This window comes from Triticum aestivum, chromosome 7A, assembly GCF_018294505.1.
Source record: "Triticum aestivum cultivar Chinese Spring chromosome 7A, IWGSC CS RefSeq v2.1, whole genome shotgun sequence".
NCBI classification, from domain to species: Eukaryota; Viridiplantae; Streptophyta; class Magnoliopsida; order Poales; family Poaceae; genus Triticum; species Triticum aestivum.
In genome coordinates this window covers 693,968,961-693,985,742 of record NC_057812.1, presented here as the reverse complement: position 1 = coordinate 693,985,742, position 16,782 = coordinate 693,968,961, and the positions used below count along the sequence as shown (strand labels likewise).

Here is a 16,782-nt window from a genome sequence, read left to right as displayed (position 1 = left end):
CCAAGGGGTCATCTGGACCATCGTCAAGCGGGTAGGCTATATGCTTGCATAAGCCCTGTTACATTACATGTTTGGTGTTTTGAAATTTTTGCTCTGGTTTTGCATGTTCGTACCGTGTCGCGGCATTAGCTGGAGCTTCTCCGGGAGGCCGTCAAGGCATAAGAATTAGTTTTTGCCCCATTGCTATTTCATTCTTCTGTTTCTCAAACCCTTTTCATGAACTATTCTCTCCTGATGCAGTCAACTCTCGTGTCTTTGGGCTTATTCGGCATGTGCTAGCATTTTGGGCTTAGAATTTGGCCACTACTTACTTTCGTGTCACGCTCCACCACTGACCCCCGGGTAAAGATCACCACTCAAAACTAAAAACAGAGAGCATTGCTATCATTGTAAGAGCCATACATTGAGGAGAACCTTTGTGTATGTGTCCTCTCCCAAGAAGCAGTTGTCGATGGTGACGACCTGGTCCTTATTACCTTATACCAGAGAAGTAGCATCTCCTCTCCATCCCATACTATATAACACAACGCTAGTGCCCCACCAGCAGCACCCACAGTACTCAACTGCTTCCCCTTTCTTGGGCGATGCAAGCCACAGAGGGATCGACCCCAGACACATCTATGGCATGGAAAGCAAATCCTAGAGTAGTGTTGGTTGTGCGAGTAGAAAGCGAGGTAGCTACGCGGGCTCAGAGTTGCCGCTGCCGGCGAGAAAATGTGGCAGTGGAAGAGGAACGAGGACGTGGTTGTAGCGGTGGTGGCTGCCATGGGAGGAATCGGAAGGACACATGTTGATGTAAATAGTTGGAGGATGTACTATAGAAGGACAAGGCGGTAGTGCGGCTAGAGCATCCATGACGTTGTATCATATTATGATAAGGAATTTCATTACCGAAATTATCTTACGGAAGACATGGAAATCAGGGGATAGTTACTTGAAATGACCGCGGGGGTTGGGGGTGGGAGGGTAGGTTTATGTCATGGGGTGGCTAAATTAAAATCAATGGTGATGTTTGTCCATAGGCCCCATGCGTATCCCCCCGGATCGTAACTTTACCATATTTCAGATTATGATACATTATCATAGCACATCAAACGAATAAGCTAATAAGAAATAGATCATATCCACAATTTGTATTGGGATTCCATAAATAAATAAATAAATAAATAAATTGATAACACTAGTGTATGATAATATGCAATGTGAATGTAGTAACTACAATAGTATATCATGCGCTATGATAGTAGCACATAATACTAAGCAAAGTGAGCTGCCTTAAGTTGGGCAATTCCTCCTAGGTCAAGAGCGATGTCATCTTTCTAGAAGTTAGAGCTTTTTAAGGATCTATGCGTAAGAGCTGCTAGTAGCATCCTTATGAGGTTGAGGTGGAGGAGGAAAAGCATTATGAGTCCCTTCTATATCCTCCTTGGTCACTTGCACAAGTGGCTCGGTGTCATTATAATCTTCATATGTTGTGCCATTAGCTGAGGGGTTTGGAAGTTCCAATTCTCCAACCTTATTCTCCACAACTACATGGCCAGGCCAGTCTTCACGCGCTCTGCCTCTCTTGATTCAACTATAGATTCGACATTCCCCTTGATGTCATTTTCTTGACTATCGGATTGACTTATCACAAGTCGTGACGTTTTAGGCATAGTTCTAAATATGTCACTGAGAACAAAACAGCCGCCACCTTCTTGTGGTGCAAGGAAGAACGACTGTGTAAATTTTGTGCAAACGCCATCAGCCGTGGTTAACGATCCAGTAACAACAATGAGGGTACCACCATTGTGAGATGAGACTGCATCTGCGGTGTCTATCTCCGTCAAGTATTTGCTGAAGTCCATAGATATTAATGATTTGTTGATCTCCTGTTGTTCAAACACACAAGGGGTAGAATTAATTAAAAAGAATTAATCAAAGTATATAAAGGTGAGCAATGCTACTTCTACGTACAAAATCTACAAAGAGTTTACGCACTAGTCCAAGTTGATGGCCGTTAGCTAAAATCAAGGGAGTAGTTGCCAGTCTAAATTAGCTAGTAGGTACAAATTATATATGTACTAGAAGTTTTACGTGTAAAGATTTTCCGTATAAAGTTTCTTCAGCGAATATTTTGGTAGAAAAAGATTGATACTCCAATTTGTAGCAACAAAACTAATTTTCATAGAGAGGACAGAACTTACGTGCAGTGTTGTTACGTACTAGTGATTGGGGCGCCACCTGGTGGCGCCGCTTGAGAGAAAGTTGTACGCATATTTTTAAAAAAAAAAAATACATAGAGTCCTCGGGTCTTCGCCTCTGTTTGAAGAACATTTAAAAAAGTCCTCACCTTCATCTAAAAAATAGTAAAAAAGAAAAAAATCCACAACAGCCTATCAGCGAGTGCCACTTTGCATAACCCTTCATTTAAAAAATACCAGAGGTCCTCATCTCCATATAAAAAAATACATTTAAAAAATAATCCACACCTTCATCTAAAAAAATAACAAAAGATTTCTCACTGCGGCCAACCAGCTTGCGCCACGTGGCATAGCTGGTTGGCCGTCATGCGTAGCTTAATGGTTTTAATTTCACGACTCCATTAGGACGTGGCCGGCCAATCGTGTTCCTGTCTAGATAAAATTTGTACGCCTGGTCTGGTGTCAAATGTAGAATATGATAGTATTGATCAACAAACACGGCACAAATCTATACAAGAAAAAAAGAAGTCAATCGAAGCGATCGTGGTGCATGTAAATAGCTTTGTTAATGGAGATGGAGCGAAGGCTGCCACTTGAGGAGAAAGACGAGGACCTGCTTGCGTTGCCATTGCTGAAAGGAAATAGTTATGGATTAATGGTGTAAACTGAAATAATATTACTGCTCCCTCCGATACATATTACACAGTAGGCAGGCATGAAAGGGGCGAGCACGGGTGGAGCAGCCGGCGGCCGGCGCAGGCTAAAACCCTAGACCGAACGGGGAATTGTTTGCGAGCAACACGGGAGAGGGCGATGGGTCGGTGGGTCCCGCAGGCTCGCAACTCGATTTGACCTTTCGGCCCGGTCCACGTTCGCCGGAGGAGCGGAAAAGTTCCCGGCCCAATTATCGTTGAATCCACAGGGCCCAGCGAGGCGCACGGTCTGCCTCGTCTCCTCCGGCGAATCGCGGCCGCGTCTCTTCCCACGACCAATCGAGCCGCCAACGGAAGTCTCCACCCTGTTGCTCTGCTGCGATTTCTAGGGTTTGACTTAGCGCTGCATTTTTAATACGTTTATGAAAACATGGAATATGCATTATGCAAGATGGATCATGTCCATATTAAGTTTTGGTTGAGTGGAGGTGGTGTTATTGCTTATGTTTCTGTCACTTGTCTTATCCCAACCAAACTGATGCATTTTTTCTGTGTTGCTCACTATCTAAACTCATGGTCACCATCCACCTATTTTTTCCTCAAATATCACCTTTTTCAGTCAGCGTTAGAATGGGTAATCATCGAACGAGTGCAACAATTGCAGAGAAGCATGTCCATATTAAACCAACAACAAGATCAATAAATGACAATGGGAGGCCCAATGTTCAACTTAAAGATCTTCCAGAGGTATGTTCAAATTGCCAAGAAAATGTTCAGTTGACTTTCAGGGTAAATAGATTCCTAAACTAATAGGTTTCTTTCCTTCTTTTTTCGTTCAAGGATGTGATGTGCATAATTTTATCAAACTTACCTGCAAAAGAGGCTGTGCGGTCTAGTGTTTTGTCCAGCGAGTGGAGATCTATATGGACAACTTGCCCCAAACTGAGTTTCAACGGCAAGGATCATGTGCCTAGGCATGGAGGGAAACAACATGCCCAGATGTTCATAGACCATATTAATGCAGTCTTGAAAAGGCACCACAGCAAGGTTGTCGACAATCTTGAGATCAAATTTGTATTTGAGAGCAAGCTAGTTTATCATCTCAACAGTTGGATAAGGTTTGCTATGTCCTCCCGGACTAAGAATCTATCTTTTGATTTGGCACCACTACCTGAATTTTGGAAACATAGGAATCATTACAGGTTCCCATTTGAACTTTTAGACAAGGAAAGTGTATCCTGTCTACGATGTCTTCATCTTAGATTTGTATGTTTGAAACCACCCCCTTCCCGGTTCACAGGTTTCCCATTATAGGCTGAGCATAGTCAGGTGTGATCTAGACGATGAACTAAAGGTGGTCCTGCGACCATTGTCCAACCTGAAGTACCTGAGAGTCAAATACTGCGGGTTCACCAAGATAGAGTTCCATGCTGCCAAGCTCTCCACCTTTGTGTATAAAGGGGACTGCATACCTATTGCCCTCCATCAAGCTCCCGAGATGGAAAATGCAGAAATTTGTTTCTGTGCTTCTACCTTTCGGTGTGGTTCAGCTGTGGTTCTCAATGGGCTTCCACATGTTCAGAACCTCACTTTGAAAATTTCAGTTGAAGTGCTAGAGGTATGTACGTACGTTGTTAGAACAAGCTTCTAGTTTGTGCAATATGGTTTTATTTTTTCGCTGAGCTCAACTTGCTCTTTCTCTTTCAGACTTCATTGGACATCAGATAGCCGTTACATGTTCCCGCAGCTCAAGCATAATATTGGCTGTATATCATAAACACGACGACAAGATTCTCTACTTGGTTTCCCTTTTGAGGGCTGCTCCATTTATTGAACACTTGCAAGTACATGTGAGTATTTTCTTGTCGGATCACCTTTGTAGGTAATAAAGGAACTGTATTTGTTAAGGATTCTGCTTAAATGACCTTTTATCAGGATGCTTAGTGTTAGTTCTACCTTGGCAGTTTGATGGCACTTGCACGATGTGGTTTGCATACAAGGGGTCTTCGAGACAAGACATTCCACGATCCGAACACAAATACCTACACCTGAAGAATGTGCATGTCACAGGATTCAAAGCCACGAAAGGCCAGCTTCAACTCCTGTTGCATGTCGTGGAAAACGCCCCTGCGATAGAAACTGTGACCGTAGATACAGTTCAAAGACGGTATGATCTGTTGGATCCAGACGAGATTCTCCCGACGCTCCGCAGCTCTGCCCTTGATATTGTCAGGGATCCTCTCTCTAAGAGACTTCCACCAGATGCCAAGCTTTACCTTCTGTAAGACGGACAGAGGGCATAACATTAACATGCTAGCTGTGTATAAGCAATAGGAAGCAACTTTTTACTGAAATCGCTATTGTTGGCGTGTGCTTTTGTGTTCTCTCAAAGATGAAATAATGAAATCGCAATACAACATTATGGATATGGTATTTTTCTTATCGAAATATGTATTTGGCAACCCTGTGCCCGATTGCAAAACTGTCAACCCATCCAGCGTCGTCAGATTCAATCGCGTGGCCCTTTCCCCTTTGCTCGTCTTCCTCCCCGCACTGTCGCAGGTATCGTCCTTGGCGTGGATTTGTCCCACAGGGCATGCCGGCCCAAAGAGATGCGCTCAGACGTGCTGCCACTGTGGTGACCTTCGCCGGATCACGGCGGGACGATGGGGGACTCATGCGCCGCGGTCCCGCGCTTCGCTGACATGCCTGTGCGCCTGCTCGCCAGGCGCCGTGACCTCGACGGGATGGGGCTCGACGCCGACACGCTCTGCCTTCCGTCGCACCTCTTCGCCCTCTTTGATGGCCACGACGACACTGAGGTTTGCCTAGCTAGGACTAGAAACCCCCTCTCACCCCCTTGGATTCGTCACCAATGACAGCCTAGCTGAGCGACCCTGCGATCTGATGATTTGTGTTCATCCGGGTTGTCGCGTAGGTGTCTGACTACTGCCGATAGATGCCACAAGTTCAGCAAGTCCATCTTAACCCCATTTCCTGTTGGCTGAGACCCTCACAATCTCTCTCGCTCTCCAATTTCAGTGGACGCACATGCAGTGTTTCAAAAGGAGACCAGCTTCAGAGTTTCAGAGAAAGACCAGAGCAATTGAAAACAGAGGAGACAGTTGTATTTTGATTCTGGGCAACACATGCCCTTTCTTTTTTCAGTGCAACGAATGCCTGAATTATGTTTCCAACGAATGCTAGTATTTTGGCTAGCTAGCTGCTATCTACATGTTGCGTGCTTGCTAGTTAGCAAATTCCACCTGTGCTCCTTCATGCTACTACTATCTGCTGCTATAATTTTCATGGAATTTGCTCCCAATCTTTCTTTTTTGGTAAGAAAAAAGTAAAAGCAGTTTTGAAAAGAATGATACTTTGTCGGGTAGGTATCTCTCTCACTTGCAGTAAACTGCCCCTTGAAAATGTTCCCAATATTGATTCTGATAACTTAGGCACCATCACCGCGGTAAATTTGACCCCAAAATTTTTTATTGAAAAATATAACGCCGGTAATTTTCTCTGTAAATAGTCGATAATATACGCACGACAGACTAGATAACTTACACACAAACACCGCTGTAATTTTGAGTCGCGACTAAAAATTGTTGAAAACATACCTTCGATAAATTTCGTGTAAATAGCGCGATAATATATGCACCATTGATTTGATAACTTACGTCTAAAATACCGCAATATTTTTTTCTTCGGTAGAAAAAAGTTGTTGTAAACATACAATGGCAAATTTTGTGTACATAGCATGGTATTTTAAGCACCGCGGACTTGTTAAACTGCCTATAAAGACCATGATTACTTTTCGACCCTGGAAAAGAAATTGTTCAAACATACCCCTGCTATTTTTTTAAAAAACATGATAGTATAAGCAGCTCATAACCGATAACTTACATACAAACACCATGATAACTTTTCCCCTAGGAAAAAGTTGTTGGAAAATATACCCTTGCTAACTTATTTATACATAATATGGTAATATACGGCTCACAGACCTGATAACTTACCTCCAAACACCTCGGTAACTTTAACTAGGAGAATAATCATACCGGCAGCTTCTGTGCAAATAACACGGTAATGTACGTCCAAACACCATGGTAATTCCTTGGATAGGGAAAGTTTTAGATAATACTCGCTGTAATTCTATGTAAATAGCATGGTAATTCACGCATCATGGACATGATAACTTACGTAAAAACACCGTGTTAACTTTTGACTCGGAGAAAAAGATGTTGAAACATACCCCGATAAATTGTGTGTATAACTTGTGTATGAACATCATGGTAACTTTTCTGATTTGGGGGTGTAAAAATTGTTGAAAACATGCACGCAGTACCTTCTATGTACCTAGCATGATGATTTACACACCGCAAACATGATACAAAACACCATAGTAAATTTGCCCAAGTGAATGTTTTTATGAACATGCGATAACTTCTGTCTACATAACGTGATAATTTACTCATCGCATATCTGATTACTTACGTATAAACACCATGATAACATTGACAGGGGGAGGGGTTGTTGAAAAATACACCCCTGATAACTTATCCGCAAATATCATGGTAATATACGAAGCCCATACCTGATAATTTAAGTACAAACAAGGAAAAAGCTATTGAGAAACATACCCCAAAAACTTGAGTAAGAAAAGCATGGCAACATTACAACTTCGTACCTGATAACTTACCTGCAAACATCATGATTTTTGCATCTAAAAAAGAGTGAAGAGGACGCCCGGGGTTTGTGAACCGTGTGAAACATGCAGAAAAATGATAGAACTAGGGTGCATTGTTCTAAAACCCGTACAAGTGAGGCCGTTGGTCTGGATTTTCAGTTACTGATCACTACCTCTTTTGCTAATTGTCATCTCAAGAAGATAAACTAGTATGTAAGTTGTATGTAACCAGTTAAGTGAGCTAGCCCAGTTGGATGTTGTAGCTCAGTTATATATGAGAGGGTCTGGGTTTGATTCCCCTTCCATGCCATTTTTTTTGCCTATTTTAAACTACAAGCACGAGAAAAACTAAAGAAGATGGGATCGAAGGAGGGTGGTCATTCGGGAGGAGGTGGGATCTAAGGGAGAAGAGTCGTGTGGTACTTTTAGCAATGTGGCACACGTGTGCCACATATCACAGTCCTTTTCTTATTAAGTGTTGGAAAACACTCAGCCCCGCCCCATCGCATCACGCCACACCGTCCCGCCACCAGATTCCCCTCTCCACCCCCCCCCACCCCGCGTCGGTTCCACCACATCTCTGCCGCTGTCCGCCTCCAATCGACCACATCTCCGCCTCCCAGCCACCGTCGTGCCGCCGACAGATTCGAGCCACACACCTGCCGCCGCTTTTTCGCCGCCCGATTCGAGCTTCTCGCACTGCACACCAGTCGCTCTGCCAACGCCAATCCGCCACCCGATTCACAGCCGCGCCACCAGCCATTCGAGCTACCAGCTCTCATCGCTCGACCGCCGGCCCCTCGACTGTGATCTCCGTTGAGTCCGACTCGGAGGAGGAGGACTTCGAGGATGGGGACTCCGATGAGTACTCGTCAAACAAGGCGTTGTGGGAGAGTTAGATACATCGACAAGTAGTTTTATGATGTTGTAGTTTTATATTTATGTTGAATTGTGTTTTATGTACTATATTTGCTTCAAATGAACTTGCTATGTTTGAATTATGTTTTGAATGATGTAATAGTTGAACTAGTTTTACATCTTCAATTACAGCATCTGTTGGAGTAGTAGTTTTTCATCACCAAATGTACATCATCTGTTGGAGTTGTGATTTTTTTAAAGATGTAAAAAACACTTTTTAATGATATAAATTATACAACGCCTATTTTTACATCTCTAAATATACACCTCCTATTGGAGATGCTCTAAAGAAGCTGGAGGAACAGCCGTAGCACTAATAGGCATGTGATTAAATAGTTGTCACATCTCTCGACTCGCTGGTGATTAACCGAAGGGTCTGTCTAGGACACATCTAGATGTGGCATAGTTATGTCACATCTAAGCTGATGTTCACTCTATTTGTGATCTTTTTTTTTTGTCATAGTTTTTTTTGCTGCATTATATGTTTGTAGAAGCTTAAATGTAACATCCTTAAAAAACATTTAGATATGAATTAGACAAACTGTTAAACCGAAATGGTAAGTGAGTGTACGGGCGGCGGGCTGCTTCAAACCGGTCATGGCATGAGGACGAAGAAGCTAAGACTTCCCTCCTGCGTTGGCATTTGGGTTTGAAGCGAGCTTCATAACCTCCCCAACCTCCAAATATAAAGTTATGAACTTGTTTGTCCATTAATTATGACGATCAGAAGCCATATGGCTACTCTGCTACAGTGCTATTTTGGATCAAAATCGGCATAGGGTAAACATACTAAAATGTTGGTTATGTTGTGTCTGACTTGGCCTTGTTGTTTCTGACTTGCTAGAGACAGGAGAGTTGTGTCTCTAGGTCTAAGGGCATCTCCAGCCGCGCCCCGGGAAGGCCTTTCCAGGCGTTTTTTTTTGCGCCGGCGCCGAAAAAACGGCCCAGTCGCGTCTCCAGGAGCGTGATTTTCGCCGGCCTGGGCCGAAAACAGCGCCGGCGGACTCAGGCTGAACCCGGCGCGCTGGGGGCGCCGGGGCGAACTGTTTTGGCGCGAAAAAGCCGCGGGCCAGCCGCATCAGGGACACGGCGGCTCGTCTTCCCCGAACTGCCTCGGTTCCCGCGGGGAATCAATGGCAAGGCTGCCGCCGGTCAGCCTTGCCATTGATTCCTCACGGGCGGCGCGTCATGGGACGGCGCACCGACGCCTCCCCTCCCTCGCACACGTACACACGGGCGCGAAGCGGCTATAAAAGCCGGCGGTCGCTTGTGCCCACACCAGACTCGCCCCTCGCCGCCGCCCAGCCCCTCTCTCTCCGTCTCCGTCTTCCTCTCCCGAGCGCCACCGGCAACCCCTCTCTCTCCCTCTCTACCACCGCCGAGTCCGTCGCCATGGCAGAGCGCTTCCCCGGAGACGAGGCGGCGGCGAACGGCTTCGGCCGCCGTTTGCTTCGCGAACAGGAGTCCTGGCTCCTGTTCCAGGCGAACATACCGGCGCCGCTGGACATGCGCGCCGGGCCGACGGGGTGGCGGCTCAGCGACGGGGGAGTGCCCGTTCCCCCGTTACCCGACGCCGTGGCAAAGCCCAGGTACTTCGCCGAGGAGGTCGAGGTCGCGCGCGCCTCCCTGACCGACGACGAGCGCTCCCTCCCCCAGTACGCCGCCGGCAATCACGCGGCTTGGGCGGCGTACTTCCAGCGCCGCCAGCAGCAGCGCCTGGCCTCCACCAACAGCGAGCCGGTGGTCGGCGGCGTGAAGAACAGCGAGGGGCGCCACCTGTGGTGGGGCGTCCCCGGCCGCACGCTGGATGGCGTGCTGGCGTACCTCGACGGCGGCAACAACCCGCCGTTGACCTATCCTGCGACGGGGGCCACCCCGTCGCAACACCGACGCGCATGGGCGCCAAGGAGGTTCGCCTCCTCCTCGTCTTTCTCCTCTCGCTCATCTTCCCACTCCTCCGGTTCTCCGGCGCTTCTCAGCGTCAAGGCCGAGCCCGCGGCGGAGACGCCAATCGGTCGGCGCACTCGCAGCGTCGGCATCGTCATCAACGAGGGCGGCCGGCGCGCCTCCTCCTTGTCGGCTCCTCCGTGCTTCGTCAAGCCAAAGATGGAGCCGGGGCTGGCGCTGGTGAAGGCGGAGTTCGACGACGACGACACGGCCCTAGAATGGGCGCGCTAGGACTCCATTGCGATGGAGAAGGCGCGCCGGGAGAAGGAGAAGGAGCGCCAACGCGCCGCCCTGCGTCGCTTCGAGGAGCGCCGACGCGGCCACGATGAAGACGGGGTCGTCGTCTTATGCGACAGCGACGATGACGACGACGCGCCGGGAGAAGGAGAAGGAGCGTCAGCGCGCCACCCTACGCCGCTTCGAGGAGCGCCGACGCGGCCGCGATGAAGACGGGGTCGTCGTCTTATGCGACAACGACGACGACGACGACGCACCGCCGCCAGTCCGCCATGGCGACGCCGGGCAGGGGTCCAGCAGGGGCGCCCGCGTCAAGGAGGAGAAGGCCGACGACGACGATGGTGGCGACGACTTCAGCCCCTTTCTTTTTTAGATTAGGTTAATGTAATGAAAATGCACGAATTTCACCGAAATTTGCTATGTTTGGCCGAAATTTAACTAGTTTTTATCATAACTTCGCCGAACGGTCCTTCTTTTTTTATTTTAATACGCACCTGGGGGCGGCCCTGCAGGCCGGCGGCTGGGCACTGACTCGCCCCAGGGCCATTTTTTGCGCCGGCTCACTCCTAGGCGGCGCTTTTAGACGCCCCCTGGGGGGCCAACGGCTGGAGATGCTCTAAGATGGCAAAGAGATAGCACTGGAGCTGTTCAAACAAACAATTACTCCCTCCATTCCATAATGTAGTGCTTCCTCTATCCCCGTGCTTCAACCTTGACCGTAAATTTAACTATCAAGACCGATTGCGGTGGGAGCAAAAATTATATCAGTGAATTCGTATTCGAAAGAAGTTTTTAATTATGTAATTTTTTCGTCCGCCGCAATCGGTCTCGCACGTTAAATTTATGGTCAAAGTTCGATCTGGGAAGCGCGGACACACTATAATTTGGAATGGAGGGAGTACGTGAGAAACATTCAGTTTCAACATGCCTCCAGCCTCTAGTACACTAATACAGTTTGCTGTTACAGAGGCAGAGAAATTCTCGCCAAAGAGCACGTATGTTTGGTTAAGATAGTGTGAAATAAAACAATCAACGATTCAAGATCGCCATGTCGTGAAGATGGAGAAAACATAGGCGCACTGACAGAAAACAAAGAGGTGAACTGTCAAGAAGGCGACAGCCAGGAGTAGTGCTCCAATCATTCTCTACTTTGCATCGACATCCGGGTATTCACAGGTGCTGCAACCGTTTCAGTAGATCAATCATCGACAGCCAGGAGTGTTGCTAAAATAAGACATTTAAAGACAGAGAATGCAGCTGCTGTACAAAACCTGGAAACAGTGTGATGTGCAGAAACTGCTATTCATGCAGAGCTCCTGGATAGAATCTGAATTTCACTCATACACGAACAGAGAAAACAAGGATAAAGTCACATAAGCAAGATCATAGCAAGAACTCTCTCAAGAAATGTAGGGACCATGGTAAAAACTGAACATGATACACAGTTAAAACAGAATAAATCAGCACTGTTACTATTTCTCCAGTTCATGAAACTTACAAGATGACACAGTAGGAACAGCTAACTAACTAGAGAGCGGCATCGATCGGCCAGCGTGGCAGGGAGCAGCCCATCTAGGAGGAGGTGAACTTGGTGACGGCCTTGGTGCCCTCAGAGACGGCGTGCTTGGCGAGCTCGCCGGGGAGGACGAGGCGGACGGATGTCTGGATCTCCCGGGACGTGATGGTGGGCTTCTTGTTGTATCGGGCCAGCTTGGCGGACTCGCCGGCAAGCTTCTCAAAGATGTCATTGATGAAGGAGTTCATGATGGACATGGCCTTGGAGGAGATGCCGATGTCCGGGTGCACCTGCTTCAGCACCTTGAAGATGTAGATCTTGTACGTCTCCACGCTCTTCTTGGACTTCTTCTTTCCCTTCTTGTCAGGGCCGCCCTCCTTGGGACGCCGGCGGCCTCTTCTCGGCCTTGGTCTTCTTCCCCGCCGTGGTCTTCTCGGCCTTCTCCACCACCGGCTTCTTCTCCGCCTTGGGGACCATGGGTGCCGCTGCTGCTGCTTGCGTCGACGGGGAGAGGTGTGGTGTTTCGCTGGGAGGTAGGAGTGGTGGGGAATAGGCGGCGGGGGTGCGGCGAGTTTATAGGAGGGGAGAGCGCGCTCTGATTGGTGGAGGGGTGCGTGCCACGGATCGGTGGCCTCCAGTGGTTTGACACGATCTCAGCCGTTCACTGCTGTGGGTGATGGACGGCCCGGATGCGCCTCAGCGCGGATCGCTGACGTGGCGGATTGAAAAACTTTTTTTGAGACAAACGTGGCGGATTGAATGGTGGGCGGAGAGCAGACGGGCTTCGGCCCGCGAGCGCATACGGAGTACGAACTGGGCTTTCTCCGTGGCGGGAATTTTGAGTTCAACTGTTACTGTTTTTTTCCTGGACATTTTGCTTTCAGGAGCAAAACTATTTCTTTCAGAAAAATTTGCAAATTACAAGTATAATATGCATTTTTAATCTTTCAAACACATGCAAAATACCAAGATCCTTTTCATGGTAGCAAGCATAAGTTTAGAGAGCTTGTCTTTACCAGAGAGGTTGCAGGGGTAGTCTTGCTCACCACCAAGATTTTAGCCCTCTAGGATAAATAATACTCCCTCTGTAAACTAATATAAGATCATTTAGATTACTACTTTAGTGATCTAAATGCTCTTATATTAATTTACGGAGGGAGTACTAATTTACTTTAAATAAGAAGGATGCAAGAACAATATTCTAGTATACAATAGCATATAAAGTAAGAACAATTCTAGCAAGCATACTACTGGAAAGAGCATTTAAGTGCACAATTAAGCAAAAAATCAATTCATTTGGAGCTAAAATAGCCCGTCAAATTTACCTACTTGAATATTTAAACAAAACTAATCAAACTGGGAGTGACTTCGATGGCGTATTATCAGCAAAGCGGTAAGCACGCGTGGGTTATGGGGCTATGGGTCGATAACAGATGGGAATGTACCCATTTAAATGAAGGATTATCCCCCAAAAAACAGACGGCGACGAGGACTCACCGGCGTGGAGATGGATGGCGATGCTCGGTGATGTTCTAGACATGTCGGGTAAGACGAGGACTACCGAATGGTGGGTCGCACTATGGCGGGGATCGACAAAATGGATATAAGACCCTCAACTCATTGCAAGAAAAACCTTGCATTTTCAGTTACGCGAAATGCATGATCTGATTTTTTGCAGCTGGATCATCAACTCATTTCAGTTACCCCTACAGTGAAAAGAAATGATAGAAATGACATCATGGAGATGAATACCAGAAGGGCGACAATGCAATGACTATACAACCAGCATCGCAACAAACATTGTTCAGCCATTGGACTCAACACCTTCAGCAGTTTTGAACTACGAGGCCAAAACAGACAGGGGTTTCCCCCTCTCCCTTTTCCGTCGGGAGAAAAGACCAAGTTTAGCTAGTATTTTTTTTCAGGATTAGTTTAGCTAGTAGAAGAAGCACAACAGCTGCTGTGTTTTCTCAACCTATATCTATTCCATCTATCTATAGGCAAAAGTAGGCGTCCAGCTCTGCTTTCATCGTGTCAGGACTCCAGCTCTGATCTTTCTCTACTCTGCATAGACATCCGGGGGCCGGAGCGCATCCATGGCTGAATCTGCAGAAATAATGAGGAAGTCAAGCTGCAGACCGCCTTTCGAATTCGTACCAAGAAGACCTCAAAACAAGAACAAACTTGGACATATTTGGCTGATTTTTATTTTGCTGTTTTAGTTATGTTTGAAATCAGTTTTCATAAAACAATACATTGTTCCATTGTTTCAAAAAGTGATTTCAGCTGTTTTATTAATTCAAAAAAGGGATTCTGAAGCCTCATTAAAAAATTAAATTAAAAGTCTCATTACAATTATTTCAAAAGACCCATTTCAATTATTTTGAAATACCGATTTTTTTAAAAGACTAATTATAATATTTTTCTAGACACCCATTTCAATGGTTTCAAACTACCAATTTCAGTTATTAAAAAAGACTTATTTCATTTTTTAGATCCATTTGAATTATTTTAAAATACATGTTTCAATTATTTTAAAAAGGGCCATTTAAATTATTTCGAAAGACCCATTTTAGTCATTTCAAAAGTCACATTTCAATTATTTCAAAAGAGTCATTTCAATTATTTCAGAAGACCCATTTCAATTATTTCAAAAGGCCATTTCAATTATTTGAAAGGTCCAATTTCAAGTACTAAAATATGAAATTGAAATAACTGAAATCAATTTTTTGAAATAATTTAATTGTTTATATGTTTTTTTTAATAAATGAGCTTGACTAGTTCGTGTTCATGCATATGTTAATCCATATTGCGATCTAGATAGCGTCGATATCATTATTGTTGGGTACTCGACAACTCATCCAACTATGAGTGCCATCAAAAGAAAGGAAAAAACTGGCAAGAATTTGGTTATGGTTGACTTGACTTGAGTACCAAGGACTGGAATAATAAGACCGAAACACACGAGTTGCCAGTGCCTGCAGGTAACCTTGTGCTGTGTCCAACTGCCAATGACGTACCAAGGACTGAAATAGTCAGATAACTCATCCAACTGCCAATGCCGTTATGATTCGAAAAACACTTGCAAGCATATGATTATGGTTGACTATCCAGCTACTGTCTCTGTTGCAACCATTGCTAGAGCTCAAGAAAGGACAAGTTTGAATATCCCTGAATGTTACCAACCTAATATTGCTCAATCCATTTGACGATTACTTTTTGTAAGAATCGGGTTCAGGGGTAAAGCACATAAGGATGTTCAGAAAAAAAGATTGTGAAGCTTTAGAACTGCTAGGGCAAAACAGACAGGTTCCTCTTGTCAGGAGAATGGAACGAGTTTAGCTAGCCGAAACACACGAGCTGCTGGGTTTTCAAGGCGTTGTTCTGAATTCTCATGTTGTCGTGCCCATGGCGGTGACGCTTCTGAAGAGGTGAACTGTGAAGGAGGCAACCTATATCTATTCTATCTATCTACAGGCAAAATTTCTGCTGCCATCGTATCCGAGGCGGCGAAACTTGTGAAAAAGTGAACTCTCTATACTCCAGCTCCGATATTTCTCTACTCCGCGTCGACATCCGGGTGCCGCAGCTCATCATAGGCTGAATCAGCATATATAATGTGGAAGTTAAGTGGCAGACCAATGGTCAATAAGATTATAATGACAGCATCAATAATGCAAAACCCAAAACAATATAAATGTGCAAGGAACTAAGCTTTTATGCACTGTCCACTGTCCATTGTAGCCTGAATTCTGTTCATTGGCTAGAAGAAACTTAGTGTAATATCTGCAAAGGTGAAATGAGATGACTGAACTTGGTTTGGCTTTTTAGGTCCATAATTTCTACTGGCAGCAAAGTGTTAAGAAATGGAGGAATTGAATTATCTGGAATAAGAAAAAGAAATGGGGGGAACAGTAGTTTCTACTAGCTTCAGAGTTCAGACCATCTTTTACCACTGTCTTCAGAGTTTCTACTAGTTTCTACAAGACTATAGCAAGTTTCTGAGAAATCCCAATGCCTAACAAACCGTGGGGGAGGACAGATCAGATCTGCACATTGTGCATAACAAATTCAGCAAGTCGTGGAGAGAGGCTCTCACCAGCACTACCGGAACAGGGCCCAGTGCCGACGGCCATATCTATGCCGACGGCCCCCGTCGGCCTTGTCTGCGCTATGCCGACAGCCATATCCAGGCCGTCGGCGTAATAAAGCCGTCGGGCTATTCAGACCTATGCCGACGGCCCCGTCGGCCTAGAACGGCCGTCGGCTTACCCAAACTTACGCCTACAGCCGCCGTCGGCATATATCGGCCGTCGGCATAGTTGCGGGCCCGGCGATCCCGCCGTGACGTGCGTCTAACGGCGTCCGATCTATGCCGACGGCTGAGGCGGGAGGCCGTCGGCATAGATGCCCTAACCACGTCATCGATCCGAGGCGCACCGACCACCACTTATGCCGACGGCTGCCGTCGGCATAGATGCCACATCACCGATCCGCGGCGCGCCGGCCATCTGCCCTATGCCGCAGCTATGCCGACGGCTTTGCCGTCGGCATAGTTTTTTTTTCTTTTTTTCTTTTTTCTTTTTTTCTTTTTTTCTTTTTTTCTTTTTTTCATAGCTATATTTTTTTCATAGTTTT

The 16,782-nt window shown here is 46.1% G+C and overlaps 2 long non-coding RNA genes and 2 pseudogenes across 2 annotated transcripts; 3 read left to right on the top strand and 1 right to left on the bottom strand.

Moving 5' to 3' along the window:
• LOC123153750 (alpha carbonic anhydrase 7-like) overlaps positions 1 to 162 on the top strand; it is a 3,588-nt pseudogene extending 3,426 nt beyond the window's left edge.
• A 1,013-nt stretch (positions 163 to 1,175) lies between these two features.
• Positions 1,176 to 1,897, bottom strand: LOC123149911 (nuclear transport factor 2-like; annotated as a pseudogene).
• Positions 1,898 to 1,970: 73 nt separating this feature from the next.
• Positions 1,971 to 5,169, top strand: LOC123154851 (uncharacterized). The gene is made up of 4 exons (XR_006477093.1): positions 1,971 to 3,583; positions 3,677 to 4,454; positions 4,544 to 4,718; positions 4,801 to 5,169. It is a non-coding gene; the product is annotated as an uncharacterized lncRNA (long non-coding RNA).
• Positions 5,170 to 5,203: 34 nt separating this feature from the next.
• On the top strand, positions 5,204 to 12,506 carry LOC123154850 (uncharacterized). Its single transcript, XR_006477091.1, has 3 exons — positions 5,204 to 5,214; positions 10,182 to 10,184; positions 12,370 to 12,506. It is a non-coding gene; the product is annotated as an uncharacterized lncRNA (long non-coding RNA).
• The last annotated feature ends 4,276 nt before the right edge of the window (positions 12,507 to 16,782 follow it).